Raw genomic sequence first — 20,949 nt, forward strand, 5'->3', positions numbered from 1 at the left:
ACATAATATCAGGTTTTAGAAATTAAAACCCCTTGTTTAAATACACAATTTTCCTTCTGAAAATTTAAGAGCATCCCTTCCAATTTTAACCATCATCATATTATGAAAACATACTGCCTTTCTTTCTTATCAGGAGAGCATTGAAAGGTTTTGCAGAAACATAAAAAATGCATTTTTTTTTTTGACATGGAGTTTCACTCTGTTGCCCGGGTTAGAGTGCCGTGGTGTCAGCCTCGCTCACAGCAACCTCCAACTCCTGGACTCAAGCCATCCTCCTGCCTCAGCCTCCCGAGTAGCCGGGACTACAGGCATGCGCCACCATGCCCGGCTAATTGTTTCTATTTTTTTTAGTTGTTTGGCTAATTTCCTTCTATTTTTAGTAGAGACGGGGTCTCGCTCTTGCTCAGGCTGGTCTCAAACTCCTGACCTTGAGCGATCCTCCTGCCTTGGCCTCCCAGAGTGCTAGGATTACAGGCGTGAGCCACCGTGCCCAGCCTAAGAAATGTTTTAACGTCTTCTTTATTTACAGAAAAGAAAATAATGAGCCCGGACTGTTTCAGCTTTTCATATGGAAATGTAGAAATCCTTAGTTTCATCCAAGAGGAAACTTTCTAAGTAACAAGTATGTCTAATTCCAAGAATCCTATGCGTTATTCAACTGTAGCTGTCCTAATTCATATCCTGTTCATGTCGTTTGTACTCAGGAAACTATTCTGGTCTAGAAAAGAGAAATCAGGTTTGAGGCTGGGTTTTGTTTTTTTTTTTTAAGAGATAGGGTCTCACTCTGTCACCCAGCCTGGAGCACAGTGGGGTGATCACAGCTCAGTGCAGCCCTGAACTCCTGGGCTCAGTTGATCCTCTTTTTTGTTGTTGTTTTTCAGACAGAGTTTCACTCTGTTCCCCAGGCTAGAGTGAGTGCCGTGGCGTCAGCCTCGCTCACAGCAACCTCCAACTCCTGGGCTCAAGCGGTCCTCCTGCCTCAGCCTCCCGAGTAGCTGGGACTACAGGCATGTGTCACCATGCCCAGCTAATTTTTTCCATATATATTTTTAGTCGGTCAATTAATTTCTATTTTTAGTAGAGACGGGGTCTTGCTCTTGCTCAGGCTGGTTTCGAACTCCTGACCTCGAGCAATCCACCCGCCTCGGCCTCCGAGAGTGCTAGGATTACAGGCATGAGCCACCGCGCCCGGCCTCAGTTGATGCTGTTGTCTCAGCCGCCTGAGTAGGCAGGATCACAGGCACGTGCCACCATACTCAGCTAAGTGTGACGAATTCCTGGCCTCAAGTGATCCTCCCACCTTGGCCTCCCAAAGTGCTGGGATTATAGGCATGAGCCACTGTACGCAGCCTGGTTTTGTTTTGTTTCTATAACTCAAAACTTAAAAGGGGCTGGGTAAGTTGTTCTACAGGAGGGCTTTGCCCAGTGATTTATCCAATTACCCGACCACGTGCCTGTCACCATTTAGGCACTGAAGAAATGGCAACGAACAACACAGACAACCTCCCCGCTCTCGTTGAAATGACATGCCACCAGAGGAAGACCCACAGCACTCAAATAACTGTGAACATGAAAATCTTCAGACGGCAAAGTGTTACTCATTGTGTAAGCCGATGGGAGAGAGACGACCAGGGGGGCCAGGGGCGACTTGAGCCAGAGGACTCAGCAGAAGCCCAGAGCTGAGCTGAGCCAGTCTGGAGCCACAAGCAAGAGCCGGCGGTGACATCCAAGGCAGCCGTTGGTAAATGACGGCCCGCTGCCAAGTCCCGCCTGCCGTCGGTTTTTGTGCAGCCTGAAAGCTAAGGATGAGTTTCACGTTTTTACACGGTTGCTTTCAGGACACGATGACAGTGGCAGCTCAGAACTTAGGGCTTCCAAAGCCGAAAGTGTTTCCTACCTAGCCCGTTTCGGAGAAATCGTGCCGGCCCTGCTCTAAGGGAAGAACGTGCAGACGCGCTAAGTCCCGAGACGAGGCCCGGGAGGGAGGACGGCAGGAGGCTGGAAAAAAGGGTGAAAGCCGGTAGGTATCTCACAGAGACTGCCAGATTCTATAGGACACAGGGTCCTTTTTGTCATCTAACCATATGCCACCATTTGCTCTTGTCTAGATCTCTAACCCTAAACAATTTCAAGTAACAGAAAATGAGGCCTGTGTTTTATCACTGTAACTGACAAAGTTCTACCCCGTCCTCCTTGAACTTGGCACGGGGGCTTGCGAATCCACCTTTTGCCCCAGAAGAGTGGCTTTGCCAACTAGGATGGATGACAGACCCTCAGCTCTCCTACCTGCTGGCTGTGTGACCTTGGGCAAGTTACTTAACTTCTCTGTGCTGCGGTTTCCCCACCTGTAAATTAGGCCTACTCCTGCTACCCAAGTTGAGGATTTCCATGAAGAGGTGATGAGACAATACACGTCAAGCACATAGGAAGTGTCGCGATGAGCCGCTGCTGTGACTATTTTTTTGAGCAAAACGCTCACCGGGCCTGCAGATGAGATGCCTGTCCCTGTCCCTCGGGATCCAGATTCGATTCAGTGAACCCGAGGTGGGGCACAGGAATCCGCCTGGAGGCGTGTGAGCCACACGTTGAGAAATACTGCCGCAGGAAGACAGGTGTGAAGCCACCTGTCCCGGCAACGTGACCTGGCCCGAGGCAGGCACTGATAGTACCTGCGTGTCGCTGAATGGCCAGATGGTCTGGGGTGTCCGGTGGGATTTCTTTCCTGCACAAGCTCCGGCCTGAAATTGCACAGAGAAACAGGCTGGAGTGAGGACGGGGGTGGGTTGGGCCTGATACCAGCCCCACCCCCACCCTCTGATATGCTGTTAAGTACTCTCAGATCCGAGGCAGGCGCCTGTGCAGATTGCCTCGAATATTTTATTCTATTTCCTCTTTTTTTTAATTAATTTAAATTTTAAAAATATTTTTTATATTCTTTTTCTTTTTTTGTTCTCATCCATCCTTAGAGTGAACAGATTGACTTGTATATAGAAAAATTATTCTGTTCATTTTTTTTTTTTTTTTTTTGAGACTCTATTGCCCAGGCGTGAGTGCCGTGGTGTCAGCCTCGCTCACAGCAACCTCCAACTCCTGGGCTCAAGCGATCCTCCTGCCTCAGCCTCCCGAGTAGTTCAAGTGATCCTCCTGCCTCAGCCTCCTGAGTAGCTGGGACTACAGGCATGCACCACCGCACCCGGCTAATGTTTTCTATTTTTTTTTTTTTTTTTTTAGTCGTTTGGCTAATTTCCTTCTATTTTTAGTAGAGGCGGGGTCTCGCTCTTGCTCAGGCTGATCTCAAACTCCTGACTTTGAGCGATCCTCCTGCCTTGGCCTCCCCAGTAGCTGGGACTACTGGGGAGGTCAAGTAATCCACCTCGCCTGGCTAATTTTTTCTTTTTTTAGTCGTTTTGCTAATTTCCTTCTATTTATAGTAGAGATGGGGGTGTTGCTCTTGTTCAGGCTGGTCTCGAACTCCTGACCTTGAGCGATCCTCCTGCCTCGGCCTCCCAGAGAGCTGGGATGACAGGCGTGAGCCACCGCACTCGGCCTGTTCTGTTTCTTAATTCTCCATGAATGCAAGCTTTCCTTTTATCTCCATCATTTTCCTGTGGATGTCGGTCCTTATATTGTACTTCTTGTGGCAAATATTACAGAGGAAGACAGGGCTTCCTCCCTTTCTTCCTCCTCGATTAGAGCAACACGGACAGGACGGTGAGGGAGTGGGGCAGAGCTGGTATGAGACAACAGAGAGTGGCGAGGAGTATGGTGACCCGGAGAACACAGGCTGTCCCCAAAGGGCCAGCGGCTCCCCTCTCCAGCCAATTGTTGCCGCACAGAAATGCAGACCAAGAATGGCCAGATAGCCCTGTTTTGCAGAAGAAGCCAGATATCCAGATTTTTGTGCAATATAGTCTCATGAATACACGTTGGCAAGTAATTCGGGTTTTTTTTTAAACCTCACGCGGGCCAAACAAAACACATCTGCTGGCCGGATCCAGCCTGTGGGTGGGCCCCCAATTTGCGAACTCTGGTCTAGACTGAGGAATTCCAGCGCGGGGACCTGTACTGACACCTCCAACCCCACCCCTACCCCAGCCCTTGGCCCGGTGGAGGGACGCGATCTGCCCCGGGGCAGTGGTTCTCAGCCCTGGCTGCACGTTAAAATCACCTGGGGGAAAGAAAAATATATATATATTTTTTTTTTTGAGACAGAGTCTCACTCTGTTGCCCAGGCTAGAGTGAGTGCCGTGGCGTCAGCCTTGCTCACAGCAACCTCAAACTCCTGGGCTCAAGCGATCCTCCTGCCTCAGCCTCCCGAGTAGCTGGGACTACAGGCATGCGCCACCATGCCCAGCTAATTTTTTCTATATATTTTTTGTTGACCAATTAATTTCTTTGTATTTTGGTTTTTTTGTTTGTTTGCTTCTTTTGTGAGACAGACTCTCACCCTGTTGCCCAGGCTAGAGTGAGTGCCGTGGCGTCAGCCTCGCTCACAGCAACCTCCAACTCCTGGGCTCAAGCGATCCTCCTGCCTCAACCTCCCGAGTAGCTGGGACTACAGGCATGCACCACCACGCCTGGCTAATTTTTTCTATATATTTTTTGTTGGCCAATTAATTTCTTTCTATTTTGTTTTTGTTTTTTATTTTTGAGACAGAGTCTCACTTTGTTGCCCAGGCTAGAGTGAGTGCCGTGGCGTCAGCCTAGCTCACAGCAACCTCAGACTCCTGGGCTCAAGCGATCCTCCTGCCTCAGCCTCCCCAGTAGCTGGGACTACAGGCGCGCGCCAGCATGCCCAGCTAATTTATTCTATATATTTTTAGTTGGCCAATTCATTTCTTTCTATTTTTTAGTAGAGACGGGGGTCTTGCTCCTGCTCAGGCTGGTTTTGAACTCCTGACCTGCAGCGATCCTCCTGCCTCGGCCTCCCAGAGTGCTGATGAATTATTTTTAATCTTTGATTCTTAGCCAAGTGTTTGGTCCACGGTGGGCTATAAATACCTGTTGAAGGAATGGAGGGGGGGAGAGAGAAAGAAAGAGTCAATGGGTGTCTTTATTGCTTTTCAACCTTTTGAGACAATTCTTACTCTTCTCACCACCCCCCTCCCTGTGAGCAAATGGGGGGTCTATATGGGAACCGGGTTTGCTAAGCTTTGTTTTGTCTTAGCTGCTGTGCTTTCCAGCAAGTTCACGAGTTGCCAGGGTGGTTTCGTACAAAGGCTTCACTCACATATATTAATTGGCCCTTAACGCACAGGAAGACACCAGTGAGGTTTTATAGTGTGTGGAGGTTTTTTTGAACCAGGAACCAGATTCCTAATTTTCCCTGCACCCACTATTTTCTCTTTGAAGTCAACAGGAGCCCTGCTCAGGGTGTCTACAGAGCAACAAGGATCTGGTCTGAGAGAATTGTTAGGAAAATGTATTAAAGCGCTAACCGTAAGATTAAGTTACCCAGAGAAAACACGTTTTGGCCAGCAGGAACTGCAATCACAACCATCTGAAGGAGGTCCTGGAGTCAGAGAAAAGAAGAAAATGTATTTTAAAAATTCAAGGAACACATGCAGTTGCCTCAGAGGATGGAAGGACCCATTGTCCTTTACACGTTGAAAATATGAATTGCCAATTAACGATGCTATTGGCAAATTGCTCTACAATTAAAAACATAGAAGTGTTGTTGGAGGCAATTAGAATAATTGTCATATGTTAATTATGGGTTGATGGATTTTGCGTGCTGCCAGCAATTACCTTTTGAGCCTGAGCTTTTCTGAACAGAATCCAAATCCATAAAGACATTGATATAATAAGAACTGTCTTCTTTGCTGGCGTGCCTGCCATATTTTCAATGTCTTTTAAGGTATGTAATTATTTTTAATTAGGTTCCAGAAGAAAAATTTTTTAATATGTGTTTTACTGGGTCAGCATTAAAGAACCTCGTAACCAATATGAAAGGAGAGGGAAATAGAAGGAGTACAGGCTTGGTGGAGTCAGGCAGACCTCGGTTTAGATATTTGCTAGCTGGGTACCTTGGCGAATTGTTCAGCCTTTCTGAAGCTCACAGTAAAATGAGGAAAATGGATACCTTACGAAGTCACTAGAAGGATTGTATGAGATAATGTTTATATATCCACAAACATTGTGCGTGATGTATAGTAGGTGCTCAATAAAACAGTTATTGTTTTTCTAGAAAGAGTGGAGCTATCCACTCAGGCTGGGGTGGGTCTCCTCTATTATTATAATAAAATCCTTGCAGTTACTATTCTTGCAACTAGGGCTGTCATATGTGGCTATCTAGATCATGCCCCGCACAGCTTCTAGGGTAATCATTGACCTTGGAATCTATGTGAGTAGTGCCCCCTGGGCTTGTACAGTGAACAACCCTCACAACTGCACATAGCCGCCCTGCTTGCAACCAGAATCCTAAATTTAAATCCTTTTGATCCTTGGTCCTCAGATGGAGCATGTCCAGTGTTTGTTCATTGGACCTTCTCCCAGCTGCATTTTTTAGCAGTATTGGTAAGGAGTGAGCAGATTTCCACCTGCAGGCCTAATGCAGCTTGTTTGGCAAATAAAGTTTTATTGGAATGCAATTACACTTATTCATATACATGTTACCTGTGGCTGCTTTTGAGCTACAATGGCAGAGTAGAAAACTGCTGACCTTTGACCAACATGGATTTGAATTGCACAGGTCCACTTATCTGTGGATTTTCTTCTGCCTCTGCCACCCCTGAGATAGCAGGACCAACCCCTCCCCCTCCCCCTCCCTCTCCCCCTCCCCCTCCTCCTCCTCCTCCTCCTCCTCGGCCTGTTCAACACCAATGCGAGGAGGATGAAGACTTTTATTGCTGATCCACTTCCATATAATGAATAGTAAATATATTTTCTCTTCCTTATGATTTTCTTAATAACATTTTCTTTTCTCCAGCTTTCTTTATTGCAAGAATACAGTATATAATACATATAACCTCAAAAAGATGTGTTCATAAATATGTTATCAGTAAGGTTTCTGGCCAACAGTAGGCTATAATTAGTTAAGTTCTGGGGGGAGTAAAACATTGCACGTGGATTTTCGACTCCACAGGGGGCTAGTCCCCTCTCACCCCCAGGCTGTCCAAGGTTCAGCTGTAGTTGCGACAAAGACCCTATGAGCCACAAAGCCCCAAACATTTACTATCTAGCCCTTAACAGAGTCAAACTGGTATTGATGACCTTTTAGCCATTATGTGCTTATCTTAATTCCAGGGAAAGCCGATGGCTGATAGCTATTCTTTTCTCTCATAACTTTCATTTGACTGGGCCAGGAGGTTGAGTAGACATGTTTCTTTTTCTTTTCTTTTCTTTTCTTTTCTTTTCTTTTCTTTTCTTTTCTTTTCTTTTCTTTCCTTTCCTTTCCTTTCCTTTCCTTTCCTTTCCTTTCCTTTCCTTTCCTTTCCTTTTCTTTTCTTTTCTTTTCTTTTGAGACAGAGTCTCACTCTGTTGCCCAGGCTAGAGTGCTGTGGCATCAGCCTCGCTCACAGCAACCTCAAACTCCTGGGCTCAAGCGATCCTCCTGCCTCAGCCTCCCGAGTAGCTGGGACTACAGGCATGCGCCACCATGCCCGGCTAATTTTTTCTATATATTTTTAGCTGTCTGGCTAATTTCTTTCTATTTGTAGTAGAGATGGGGTTTCACTCTTGCTCAGGCTGGTCTCGAACTCCTGACCTTGAGCGATCCTCCCTCCTCGGCCTCCCAGAGTGCTGGGATGACAGGCGTGAGCCACCGCGCCTGGCGGATTTTTCTTGATCCACATTGCCACTCCCAGACTATTCCCCTTCTTTTCTCCCCCAAATCCGTATAGCCTTGCATCTTATGAGTTCAGGTTCTCGCATCTACACCTCCACCCATCCCTCTGTCATTTACTGATGACAGTCACTTACTATCATTTACTGATCCCTGAAGGTTTTAACTCCTGGTCCACCGTCACTTTCACAATCATTTTCCCATAATAATTCTTGGTAATTTTCATAACCATGCAAATGATCTTTCTACAGTCCTGGCCTCTCCGATCTTGAAATCAGATCATCTCTAGGGATTTTTTTTTTTTTGAGACAGAGTCTCACTGTGTTGCCCAGGCTAGAGTGAGCGCCGTGGCGTCAGCCTCGCTCACAGCAACCTCAAACTCCTGGGCTCAAGCAATCCTCCTGCCTCAGCCTCCCAAGTAGCTGGGACTACAGGTATGTGCCACCATGCCAGGCTAATTTTTTCTATATATATATTAGTTGGCCAATTAATTTCTTTCTATTTATAGTAGAGACGGGGTCTCGCTCTTGCTCAGGTTGGTTTCGAACTCCTGACCTCGAGCGATCCTCCCTCCTCGGCCTCCCAGAGTGCTAGGATTACAGGCGTGAGCCACCGCACCCAGCCTGTGCAAGTCTGTTGGCACCATTTTTCCAACAGCATGTGCTACTTTGTGTCTCTGAGTCATATTTGTGTAATTCGCACAATATTTAAAACTGGGTCATTATTATTATGTCTGTTATGGTGATCTGTGATCAACGATCTTGGATGTTACTATTGTGATTGTTTTGGGGCCACACCAACTGTGCCCATAGAAGACAGCAAACTGAGTAGACGTTGGGTGTGTTCTGACTGCCCCACCAGCTGGCCATTGTGCCATCTCTCTCCCTCTTCTTGGGGCTCCCTATTCCCTGAGACACAGCAGTATTGAAATTACACCAATTCAATAGCTCTCTAATGGCCTCTAAGTGTTCAAGTGAAAGCAAGAGACACGTGTCTCTCACTTTAAATCAAAAGCTAGAAATGAGTAAGCATGGGCTGGGCACCGTGGCTCACGCCTGTAATCCTAGCACCCTGGGAGGCCGAGGCGGGAGGATCACTCACGGTCAAGAGTTCGAGACCAGCCTGAGCAACAGCGAGACCCCGTCTCTACTATAAATAGAAAGAAATTAATTGGCCAACTAAAAATATATGTAGAAAAATTAGCCGGGCATGGTGGCACATGCCTGTAGTCCCAGCGACTGGGGAGGCTGAGGCAGGAGGACCGCTTGAGCCCAGGAGTTTGAGGTTGCTGTGAGCTAGGCTGACGCCACGGCACTCTAGCCCAGGCAACAGAGTGAGACTGTCTCTCAAAAAAAGAGAAATTATTAAGCATAGTGAGGAAGACATATTGAAAGCTGAGATAGGCCAAAAGGTGCTAGGCTTCGTGCACCAGTTATCCAAGTTGTGACTGTAGGAAAAAAAATTCTTGAAGGTGATTAAAAGTTCTACCCCACCCTGGCCGGGCATGGTGGCTCGTGCCTGTAATCCTAGCATTCTGGGAGGCCGAGGCAGGAGGATCACTCAAGGTCAGAAATTTGAAACCAGCCTGAGCAAGAGCGAGACCCCGTCTCTACTAAAAATAGAAAGAAATTAATTGGCCAACTAAAAATATATAGAAAAAATGAGCCGGGCATGGTGGCGCGTGCCTGTAGTCCCAGCTACTTGGGAGGCTGAGGCAGGAGGATCGCTTGAGCTCAGGAGTTGGAGGTTGCTGTGAGTGAGGCTGATGCCATGGCACTCTAGCCCGGGCAACACGGTGAGACTATGTCTCAAAAAAAAAAAAGTTCTGCCCCAGTGAACACAGGAATGATAAGAAAGTGAAACAGCCTTATTATTGACATGGAGAAAATCTGAATGGTCTGGATAGAAGACCAAGTCAGCCATAACAGTCCCTTCAGCCAAAGTCTAATCCAGACCAAGGTTCTTTCTGCAATTCTGTGAAGGCTGAGAGAGAGGTGAGGAAGCTTCAGAAGAAAGGCAAGAGGCTAGCAGAGGCTGGTTCATGAGGTTTCAGGAAAGAAGCCATCTCCATAACTTAGAAATTGCAAGGTGAAGCAGCAAGGGCTGGTGTAGACATCTCAGCAAGTCAACCAGGAGATCTCGCTAAGATAACTGATGAAAGTGAAAATAACTAAAGAAAAGATTTTTCAGTGTAGACAAAACTGCCTTCTGTTGGAAGAGGAAGCCATCTAGGCCTTTCCTAGCTAGAGAGGAGAAGTCAGTGCCTGGCTTCAAAACTTCAAAGGACAGGCTGACTCTTGATAGGGCTTAATGCAGCTGATAACTTTGAGTTGAAGCCAATGTTCGCTGGCCATTCTGAAAATCTTAGGAGTGTTAGGAATTATGCTAAATTAACTCTGTGTGTTATAAATGGAGCAATAAAGCCTGCGTGACTGCACATCTGTTTACAGAATGGTTTACTCAATATTTTAAGCCCACTGTTGGACCTATTGTTCAGAGAAAAAGATTCCTTTCAAAATATTACTGGCCTGTTGACAACGTATCTGGTCACCCAGGAGCTCCGATGGAGAATGGACAAGGAGATGAACGTTGTTGTCACGCCTGTCAACACAGTCCTCATTCTGCAGCCCATGGATCAAAGAATGATATTGACTCTCAAGTCTTAGTATTTAAGAAACACATTTGATAAGGCTATAGCTGCCATAAACAGCGATTCTTCCGGTGGATCCGGGGAAAGTAAAATGAAAACCTTCTAGAAACGATGCACCCTTTACATTAATAGATGCCATTAAGAACATACGTGATTCATGGGAGGAGGCCAAAACATCAACACCAACAGGAGTCTGAAAGAACTTGATTCCAACGCTCTTGGATGACTTTGAAGGGTTCGAGACTTCAATGGAGGGGGTCACTTTGCAGTCATTTCTGCAGATGTGGCAGAAACAGCCGGAGAACTAGAGTCAGACGGGGAGCCTGAAGGTGTGTCTGACTTGCTGCCATCTCAGGATCAAACTCGAATGGACAAGGAGCTGCTGCTTCTCACGGCTGAGCAAAGAAAGTGGTTTCTTGGGATGGAACCCTACCGCTGGTGACGGTGCTGTGAACATCGTTGAAATGGTAACACAGAATTTAGGAAATTCCATAAACATAGCGAAGCAACGGCAGGGTTGAGAGGGTCGACCCCGATTTCAAAAGAAGTTCTACTGTAGCTGTCAAACAGCATCCCCTGCTACAGAGAAATCTTTCAGGACAGGAAGATTCCATCGATGTGGAAAACTTCATTGTCTTGTTTCCAGAAATCGCCTCGGCCACCCCAACCCTCAGCAGCCACCACCCTCGAGATAAGACCTTGGACCAGCAAAAAAAAATAACAACTCACCGAAGGCTCAGATGATCATTGGCACTTTTAAGCAATAAAATATATATTTTTTTTAATTTTTATTTTTTGTAGGCTAGAATAAAGTATTTTTTTGTTTTGTTTTGTTTTGTTTTTGAGACAGAGTCTCGCTTTGTTGTCCAGGCTAGAGTGAGTGCCGTGGCATCAGCCTAGCTCACAGCAACCTCAAACTCCTGGGCTCGAGCGATCCTCCTGCCTCAGCCTCCCGAGTAGCTGGGACTACAGGCATGCGCCACCATGCCCGGCTCATTTTTTATATACATATCAGTTGGCCAATTAATTTATTTCTATTTATAGTAGAGACGGGGTCTCGCTCTTGCTCAGGCTGGTTTTGAACTCCTGACCTTGAGCAATCCGCCCGCCTCGGCCACCCAGAGAGCTAGGATTACAGGCGTGAGCCACCACGCCCGGCCTAGAATAAAGTATTTTTTAAATTAAGGAACATACGATTTCTTTTTTTAGACATAATGTTACTGCACACTTAATAGACTGCACTATAGTTTAAACATGACTTTTTTATGCACTGGGAAACCAACAAATTTGTGATATGCTTTATTGCATATTTGTTATACTGCAGTGGTCTGCAGCTGAACCTGCAGTACCCCTGAGGTACACCTGCAATCTGCCTCCCAGCGTGTTTAAGGCTCTGTAGTCCTAGGTAAAACAAACGCCATGTTATTCCTCTAATCCCAAAGCAAAACAAAACAAAAAATCTCTTGACTCCACTTCTCTCTCCAGCTACCATCCCATTTCTCTGTTTGCCTTTATAGCACAAATCCTCAAAAGCGCTGTCCCCACTGTGCCCAGTTTTCATCTTCAGTTCTTTCTTTAACGCTCTAATCTTGCTTTTGTTCTCTTCCCTCCACCAAAAGATCTCTTGGCAGATCTGTTGCTAAATCCAATGGTCAGTTCCTAGTTCTGTTCTCACCCAGACCTTCCAAAAGCATTGCACCCAGTTGACTATTTATTCCTTCCACTTTGCTTCTAGAAACCCCATGTTCCGCTGGTGGGGGCGGGGACCTGAATCACAGCAGGGAACCATTTAGGAGATCTTGGGACACATTTGGATTGATTGCATTGAATGTGAGAAGCCTTACCCTTGTAGAGTTGAGATGGGTCTCTCATCCATGGGATGCCTAGAGGAACTTATTGGCTCAGGGCCTTAGGGGTGGAGTTAGCAAGAGGAGTTAGCCCTGAGTTGAGTCCTAGTCCCCAACATATAAGCCTGTGACCTTGCCCAGGTGACCTATACTTTCTGAGCTTCAGTTCTCTTATTTATAAAGTGCCAGTAGGAATGCTGGACAGGCTTGTGGTGGAGAATAAGTGAACCAGTATTAGAGAAAGCCTTCGATCATAGCAGCAAACTGAAATAAGAGGACTTCAATTCTTTGATCGTCTCAATCAGTTGTTTTCTCTTGCTGCCGTACGCCGACATAGGAGAACATACCTTTTATAAATAAGCAGACGAGCCGGGCACGGTGGCTCACGCCTGTAATCCTAGCACTCTGGGAGGCTGAGGCGGGCGGATTGCTCAAGGTCAGGGGTTCGAAACCACCCTGAGCAAGAGCGAGACCCCGTCTCTACTATAAAATAGAAAGAAATTAATTGACCAACTAATATATATAGAAAAAATTAGCTGGGCACGGTGGCGCATGCCTGTAGTCCCAGCTACTCGGGAGGCTGAGACAGGAGGATCGCTTGAGCCCAGGAGTTGGAGGTTGCTGTGAGCGAGGCTGACGCCACGGCACTCACTCTAGCCTGGGCAACAAAGCAAGACTCTGTCTCAAATAAATAAATAAATAAGCAGATGCTTTGCATTTCTCTTGTGCCTACTTCCCAGGTAGGAGGAGGGGAGCCTGATTTGTGGCCTGCCAAAGAGCGACAGTATTTATTACCCAAGAAGTTTTGTTCAGTGGCATTAGCCAGTTGGCATGTTGCATTCAATCAAGGGCCTGACAAACATGTCAGGAGGGTCAACTGATAACACTAGTTTTTTTTTTGACACTCCTAATGACAGGTTTATTTGATGAGACTCTATTCCTCCCCCTCGAATCCACTCACATTTTATTGCACGTCCACTTAGCCATACTTGTCTTAGTTCTCTATGGCTGCGTAATAAATCATCCCAACATTTGGTGGCTTAAAAACAGGATCTGGTTTTATTGATCATGGTTTTGTGAGCCAGGAGTCTGGGTGTGAGGCGCATGAGGGTGGCTTATCCCTGAGCACATGGGGTTGGCCAGGCGACTGCATTTAGCTGGTCTGCATTAAGAGGGCCAACGTGACTTGACTCTCACATGTGGGGTTACGGTGCTGACTTGTTGGCTGGGCCCCCCCAGTTTTCTTCCATGTGGTCTCTCTTTCTCTACGTGGTCTCTTCTCCCTAGGGCTTCTATTCCTAGGAGGACAGCCTGGACTCCTTTACTAGACAGTTCAGGGCAGAAGATGGGCAAGGGTCAAGGTTGCCAGGCTCAGAACTGGTACAGTGTCACTCCCGTGACACTCTGCTGGGGAGAGCAAGTTGCAGGGCCAATCCAGATTCAAGGAGGGAGGGAAAATAAACTCCACCTCTCCATGGGAGAAATTGCTGGTGGCTGCCTTAGCAGACTATTAGTCTATACTCTTGCCTTTTCTGAATCTTACCCAGGCAATGCGCTTCAAATAAGACAGAGTTGTGGTTTTTTGGTAAGGTGGGGTTGGGGGTCTGGTGATAAGACAGAGACTTTTCTTTGATTTGTAGTATCTAAAGCCAAGAAGAGTGTCAAAACTTCCCCAGGGGAGGCCGGGCGCTGTGGCTCACGCCTGTAATCCTAGCTCTTGGGAGGCCGAGGCGGGCGGATTGCTCAAGGTCAGGAGTTCGAAACCAGCCTGAGCAAGAGCGAGACCCCGTCTCTACTATAAATAGAAAGAAATTAATTGGCCAACTGATATATATATAAAAAATTAGCCGGGCATGGTGGCGCATGCCTGTAGTCCCAGCTACCCGGGAGGCTGAGGCAGAAGGATCGCTTGAGCCCAGGAGTTGGAGGTTGCTGTGAGCTAGGCTGATGCCACGGCACTCACTCTAGCCTGGGCAACAAAGCGAGACTCTGTCTCAAAAAAAAAAAAAAACTTCCCTAGGGAAACAAGGATATTTAAATGATTATCTAAAAAATGTAGCTCATGGATAAGAATGACAGTGAAACGCATATAATATGTGTCTGTCAATATGTTTATAATAAATTCGAAACGTGTCATAAACCCAGCTGTCCTTTTGGAAACAAATATAACAGGCCGTAAATTCACAAATGCTTCTTATTAGTCTGAGTGTATCTCGAAGGAAGAGATTGTTGAACGGCAGGAGAGGACTTTACCAAACTCTCATGAGCTGCAGATGTTTTGCGTGCTCTTCAGTTTAGGGGCCCTAATGCTAGCCACGTGCTTGCTTTTATATTTGAAATTATTTCATTAAGGGCTTGTGAAAATATGGAAAATGTAAACAAATACATGTAGTGCAAAAAAGTGCAAAAAAAACCCCCACAAAAAACGGTCTATCCAATGGTATTGAAGGGGGAGACAGTCACCCAAGGTGCATATGTGGCATACGTATGGTGACCTGGTACTTCTCAATCTTTAAATGTGCAAATGAATCACCTGGGAACATTTTTTTAAAATAATTTTTAATTTATATTTTAGTTGTTTAAAAAATCGTATTCTTCTTTTGCTTTTTTATGATTTGGCGGATAACTAGATTCTAACCTGGGAACCTTTTTGAAAGGTTAGAGTCTGAGCCAGTGGGTCAGCAGCTTCGGGTGATGCTGATGTAGTAGCTGGTGCCCGGATTTGAACAGCAGGTGTGTATTAAATAGGGGAGGGAGGAGGCAGGATAAGTCCCCCTCTGGCAGAGTGGGTGGGTCTCGCTCAGCAAATTCTGCCTCTGTGCCTGCCAAGAGCCTGAAACTGTGCTGGACAAGGGGAATACCAAGGTAGGCTTAAGACTCAGTCTCTGAACTTAATGAGCTCGAGTCTGGAAGGAGAAATAAACACGAAAAAAACAATTGCAACAGAAAAGGATAAAAGAAGGTGTAGGATTGTGGTGGGGTCGCTGTGGATTCCTGCTCAAAACAGCTAAGTAGGATATCACCTGGGTAAGTTGATTGACCTCAGAGTCTCAGTAACTTCATCTATACAATCATGATCTCTATGGTACCTATCTCATAGAATTCTTATGCAACTTCGGTGAAATTAAGCCATAACTGAAATCATGTCTAGTGCATAGTAAGTGCCCAGTAATTATTAACCATTATTATGTAAATGTTATGGTGGGGAAAAAGGTCAACACATTCATCTTTTAATACTTTAGCTTATTGGCCGGGCGCTGTGGCTCACGCCTGTAATCCTAGCTCTTGGGAGGCCGAGGCGGGCGGATTGCTCAAGGTCAGGAGTTCAAAACCAGCCTGAGCAAGAGCGAGACCCCGTCTCTACTATAAATAGAAAGAAATTAATTGGCCAACTGATATATATATAAAAAATTAGCTGGGCATGGTGGCGCATGCCTGTAGTCCCAGCTACTCGGGAGGCTGAGGCAGGAGGATCACTCAAGCCCAGGAGTTTGAGGTTGCTGTGAGCTAGGCTGACGCCACGGCACTCACTCTAGCCTGGACAACAAAGCGAGACTCTGTCTCAAAAAAAAAAAAAAAAAAAAAAAAAAATACTTTAGCTTATTGATCATAGGAAATTTGGGGAATGTATTAGTAAGTATGGAAAAGAAAAGAAATTCTGTCCAATCTCACACTATCCTTGGAAAAGAAGCACGATCCATCTCAGAAGATGCATACTTTTTTTTTTTTTTTTTGAGACAGAGTCTCACTTTGTCACCCAGGCTAGAGTGAGTGCCGTGGCGTCAGCCTCGCTCACAGCAACCTCCAACTCCTGGGCTCAAGCGATCCTCCTGCCTCAGCCTCCCGAGTAGCTGGGACTACAGGCATGCGCCACCACGCCCGGCTCATTTTTTCTATGTATATTTTTAGTTGGCCAATTAATTTCTATTTATAGTAGAGACGGGGTCTTGCTCTTGCTCAGGCTGGTTTCGAACTCCTGACCTTGAGTGATCCTCCTGCCTTGGCCTCCCAGAGTGCTGGGATTACAGGCATGAGCCACAGTGCTTGGCCATAAGACGCATACTGACTATAAAGTGTGTGACAGTGGTTGTGATAGAACTTTAGGACCCTATTCCTAACCCTGTGTGACTTGGGACAATCGGTGAACCTCAGCTTTCCTGTCTGTAAAGTGGGAACAATAACAACGATCATATTCAAAGGTCATGAGGCTCAAATGTCAAAATGGATCTTTGGTGTGCACAGAACTGGCTTGGAATCCTGGCCCTGCCCCTTATGAGCTTGTGTGGCCTTGGCGTTTTTTTCTTAACTCCTACCTCAATTAAAAAAAAAAAAGTATATAAAGCACTCGGCAAAGTGACAGACACATAAGTGCCCAGTAAATGGTAGCTGTTGTTATGATGAGACATTGCTTTGAAAAATACAAGGTATGTGATGACTTCATGAGGATGATTATTTCAAGTTATGATAAATGTGCTGTTTTTTATATACATCAAAGTGTTACTTCTGAATTGCTGGCAGTAAGGCATACATTTTGACTCCCTGCCCTTTCGTGTGCTGCTCCAAGTGACAAGTGGAAAGGCAGCAGATTGGGGGTGAGCCCCACAGTCTCTGGGGGTGATGTAATGAGCCCATTCTTCATCATCGTGGGCGGAGCTAAGGGGCTGCCTCTTGAACTGAGCATCACTCTAGAATAATCTCAGAATCTTGAAAGGCTCAGAGCTTTCACAATTTTTTTTAATCCTGCTGGGGCACTGGCTCACGCCTGTAATCCTAGCACTCTAGAAGGCCGAGGCAGGAGGATCCCTTGAGGTCAGGAGTTCGAGACCAGCCTGAGCAAGTCTATTAAAAAATAGAAAAATATTATTTGGGCATGGCGGCACATGCCTGTAGTCCCAGCTACACTTGGGAGGCTGAGGCAGGAGGATCACTTGAGCCCAGGAGTTTGAGGTTGCAGAGAGCTATAACAACGCCATTGCATTCTACCCAGGGCAACAGAGTGAGACTGTATCTCAAAAAAAAAAAATTTTTTTTTAAATCCTTTCAGTGAACCAGTTAAAATTGTAAGTTTACAACCTAAGGACAAGTGTCCAGGTTCTATTTTGTGTTAGAAAGTGGATTTTAGGCCGGGCACAGTGGCTTACATCTGTAATCCTAGCACTCTGGGAGGTCGAGGTGGGAGGATCCCTTGAGGTCAGGAGTTCGAGACCAGCCTGAGCAAGAGTGAGACTCTGTCTTTATAAAAATAGAAAAATTAGCCCGGTGCCTCATGGGCTAGCCCATGCACACCTGTAGTCCCAGCTACTCGGGAGGTTGAGGCAGGAGGATCACTTGAGCCCAGGGGTTTGAGGTTGCTGTGAGCTGCAATGATGCCACTACACCCAGGGGGACAGAGCAAGACTTTGTCTAAAATAATAATAATAATAAAAAGGTGGATTCTAAAGGTTTTCGGCCCCTGGTCAATGCTACTCTGCAGAAGAACCTGTGAAGGCTCACAGCTGAGCTGCAGGGACCAGCCATTTCTTGCTGAGGAAATGCAGCAGTTACAGCCTAGCACTGTTTGGGCATTAACCAACATTTCAATAGCCAGCGATTGCACGATACAGCACACCTCTCCTCACCTCCACCAAAGGAAACTGTTGAAATGGAGGCCAGGGAGATCCCACAATTGTCTCTTCTTATATTCTATCGCCAGACTCATGAGTCTCCTCCCTCACCTTCTCCACCAATCCATCTCCCTGACAAGATTATTGCAAGGAAGGAGTTAATGAGCACACAGTTTTATTTTCCTTGGAAGAGAGATACAAAACAGGCTCAAAGCAGGGCTGTCATCACCCTGCAAGTCTTCAGGGGTTTGATAGGTAATTATTAACCCTTTGTCACATTCCTGGAAAAGAAACCCTCATGCTGAAAGAACCTACTAAGATTTTCCATCTATATTATAGACAGGGGCTCTCAATGTTTTGCAGTTAAGTTAAAATTCAATAACACCTTAAATGTATGTAGCCCTAAACAGTTTAAAACACCACTGGTGTCCTCTGTCAAGTGGATCTTAACTCTCTTAGCAGCCACAAGGTACCATTATCCTTGTTTTCCATTTGAGAAAATTGAGGCTTAAAGAAAAGGTTTCGTGGGTAGCAAGGCCTGGCTAGACCTCAGGTCTTCTGAATGCTGCCCGCGTGCTCTTTTGATGAACAGAACCAGAACGTAATGTAACGTTAAGAAAGCACCCCTGAATAATTGTCACCACCTAGAACTGTAGCAAACTGTTGCAATTCAGTCCCCAGGAAGTTGTGTTTAAAACAAAAATCCATGTGGTCAACCTACTTTTTTTTTTGCTACCTTGTCATTTGCTTCTTTCCCCAATTCTTGGTCATTTCAGGTGTTTGTAGATTTGGGGTTTCTCTCTCTAGTGGTGGTTTAGGATGATTAATTTCTAGGGCTTCTGTATTCTGCTGTGATTGTCCCTAGGGATTTGATTCCATGTTGGCCCTGGAGTTTGGAGTCTGATAGATTAAAATGAACTGGAAAATAAAAAAAAAAATCCCTACCTGACCCACTCAAGGAATAAGTAACTATTTAAAATTTTTGAAAGTAGCAGTGTTTGGAAAATAAGGACCCAGAGTATTGGAATCAACTGTTGCTCTGTTGTGTGCTGAATGGACCAAGACTTGCTTTTTTACAAGCCGGGACATAGATTCCCTTAGAAACTCGCCATTGTTGTTGTTAAGGTCTCCCTGATCTTAAGTTTTGGTCACAGAAGCATTCTCCCCTGAGCTGGATGTCACCGCTCTCCAAGCCCACACTCCCATTGCCATTAGCAGGCAGGTTGCTAGCATGTGGGCGAACTTCCATACATGGTATGGGGAGCAGACATGACTTCATGCTTTGCTGTAGACAAAAAGAACTGCCAAGGCTCAGGCTCCCTTCCCCCACACTGTTCCTGAGCCCTGAAATCCTTTTCTCTCGCTGTGTGGTAACCAGACCAGAGGGGCATGCTTCAGATCTGTGGGGGGACCCTCAGCTTGCAGATTCTCCGATCCCATGCCCCAGAACTCTGGGATCCCCAAAGAACATCTCACAGGTATACCCATAAACACTTGGAAAACGTTTGCAATACTGATAGTGGGACAGATCCGAAAGATAATTTTGGGTCAGCATCTCAAGAGGTTCCATCAGCTCAATTTATTTTTGCTGCATATGCATACTTTATTTTTGGGGGGGGAGGCTGGGTGATCTGACAGTTTTGTTTTTAAAAATGGCCATGGGTATTCTGCATTAAATGACTGTTTTATGTTTTCTGGTCTTGAAAAACTTAAACACTGACATGGAAGATTTCATAAATTTGAGGTCCTTTAACTTCTATTCCCCTGGCTTATCATTATCTTTACCAAAAGGCATGAAAACAAACGTATTTCTTCTCGTCCAGATGGAAGGTGTACGTTTACATGGATTACGAATGAAACATAAAAGCTGCTTAAAGTCTTGGGTGGAATGGGTCAGGTGCAGAATTTTTCCAATGATATTTCTTGGGAATCAGATTTGATTTACACGCATGTTTGAACACTGCTTTGGGCATCGATGCTAAGATCATACCAAAAAAAAAAAAAAGAAGAAGAAGAAGAAAAATGAGGCACCATTACCTCAGGGCTTAATTAATCAGAAGAGGAAGGAGGAAAAAGAGGGAAGGAAAGGATAAGAAAGGCAACCAGCAGCCACTTGATTACCAAGCCCAGACCAAACTTTGGTTAAAGAAAAGAGGTGATCTTACAGTGGAGGGAAAGTTTAACACATTTAGTGCTCTTCAATGAAAGCAAATCCCTTAGAATGTGCTAACAGTGGAATAAAAGCTTTAAAAAAAAATTTTTTTTTTTTTGCTTTTCTTCCTGAGGAACATCTCCTTCCCCTCGTTTCCATAAAACACAACTCAGATTTAATGTGCTGTAGCAAATGTTTTCCAACAGATTTGACCTGCTTAATTTTCCTGACAATGTGTGCAGTTTTGTTAGAAACTTACACCCGGGAAGGAATATGAGACACCCTGCACACCCAAACGCCCAGAGGGGGCAGCTATATATTACAGTGCTAATCTTTTCCTTTTTTTTTCCCCCCATAAGGAGTGTGTGTGTCTGCCTTACTGTTTTCGTGCACTGTCATGTAACACATGGCTGCTATGTTCTGGTCTGTGACAGCCAAAGTTAGAAGTAACTGTCGTTTTCCCTTTTATTCTGTCTTTTAGGAGCACCTTGGCTGTGACTTCTTGAAACCGACTTTAAAAGGCTCTGATTGGAAACACACACACACACAAAACAAAGAAACAACAGTAACAACAAGGAAACCCCTTAATCAAAGGCTGGGGCATTTCCAGAAATACCCTTCCACTACCTGGGGCAAGGCAGGGAGGCGCACCTTTGGTTTCTTTCCTTCCTTTTTCCTTCCTTTTTCCTTCCTTTCCTTCCTTTCCTTCCCTCCCTCCCTCTCTCTCTCTCTTTCTTTTTCTTTTTCTTTTTCTCTTTCTTTCTCTTTCTTTCTTTCTTTCTTTCTTTCTTTCTTTCTTTCTTTCTTTCTTTCTTTCTTTCTTTCTTTCTCTCTCTCTCTCTTATCTTTCTTTCTCTCTTAATTTTTTAAATTATTTTAAAAATAATTTTTAAAATTCTTTTATTTTGTTTTTA

This window comes from Microcebus murinus, chromosome 30, assembly GCF_040939455.1.
Source record: "Microcebus murinus isolate Inina chromosome 30, M.murinus_Inina_mat1.0, whole genome shotgun sequence".
Lineage (NCBI taxonomy): Eukaryota > Metazoa > Chordata > Mammalia > Primates > Cheirogaleidae > Microcebus > Microcebus murinus.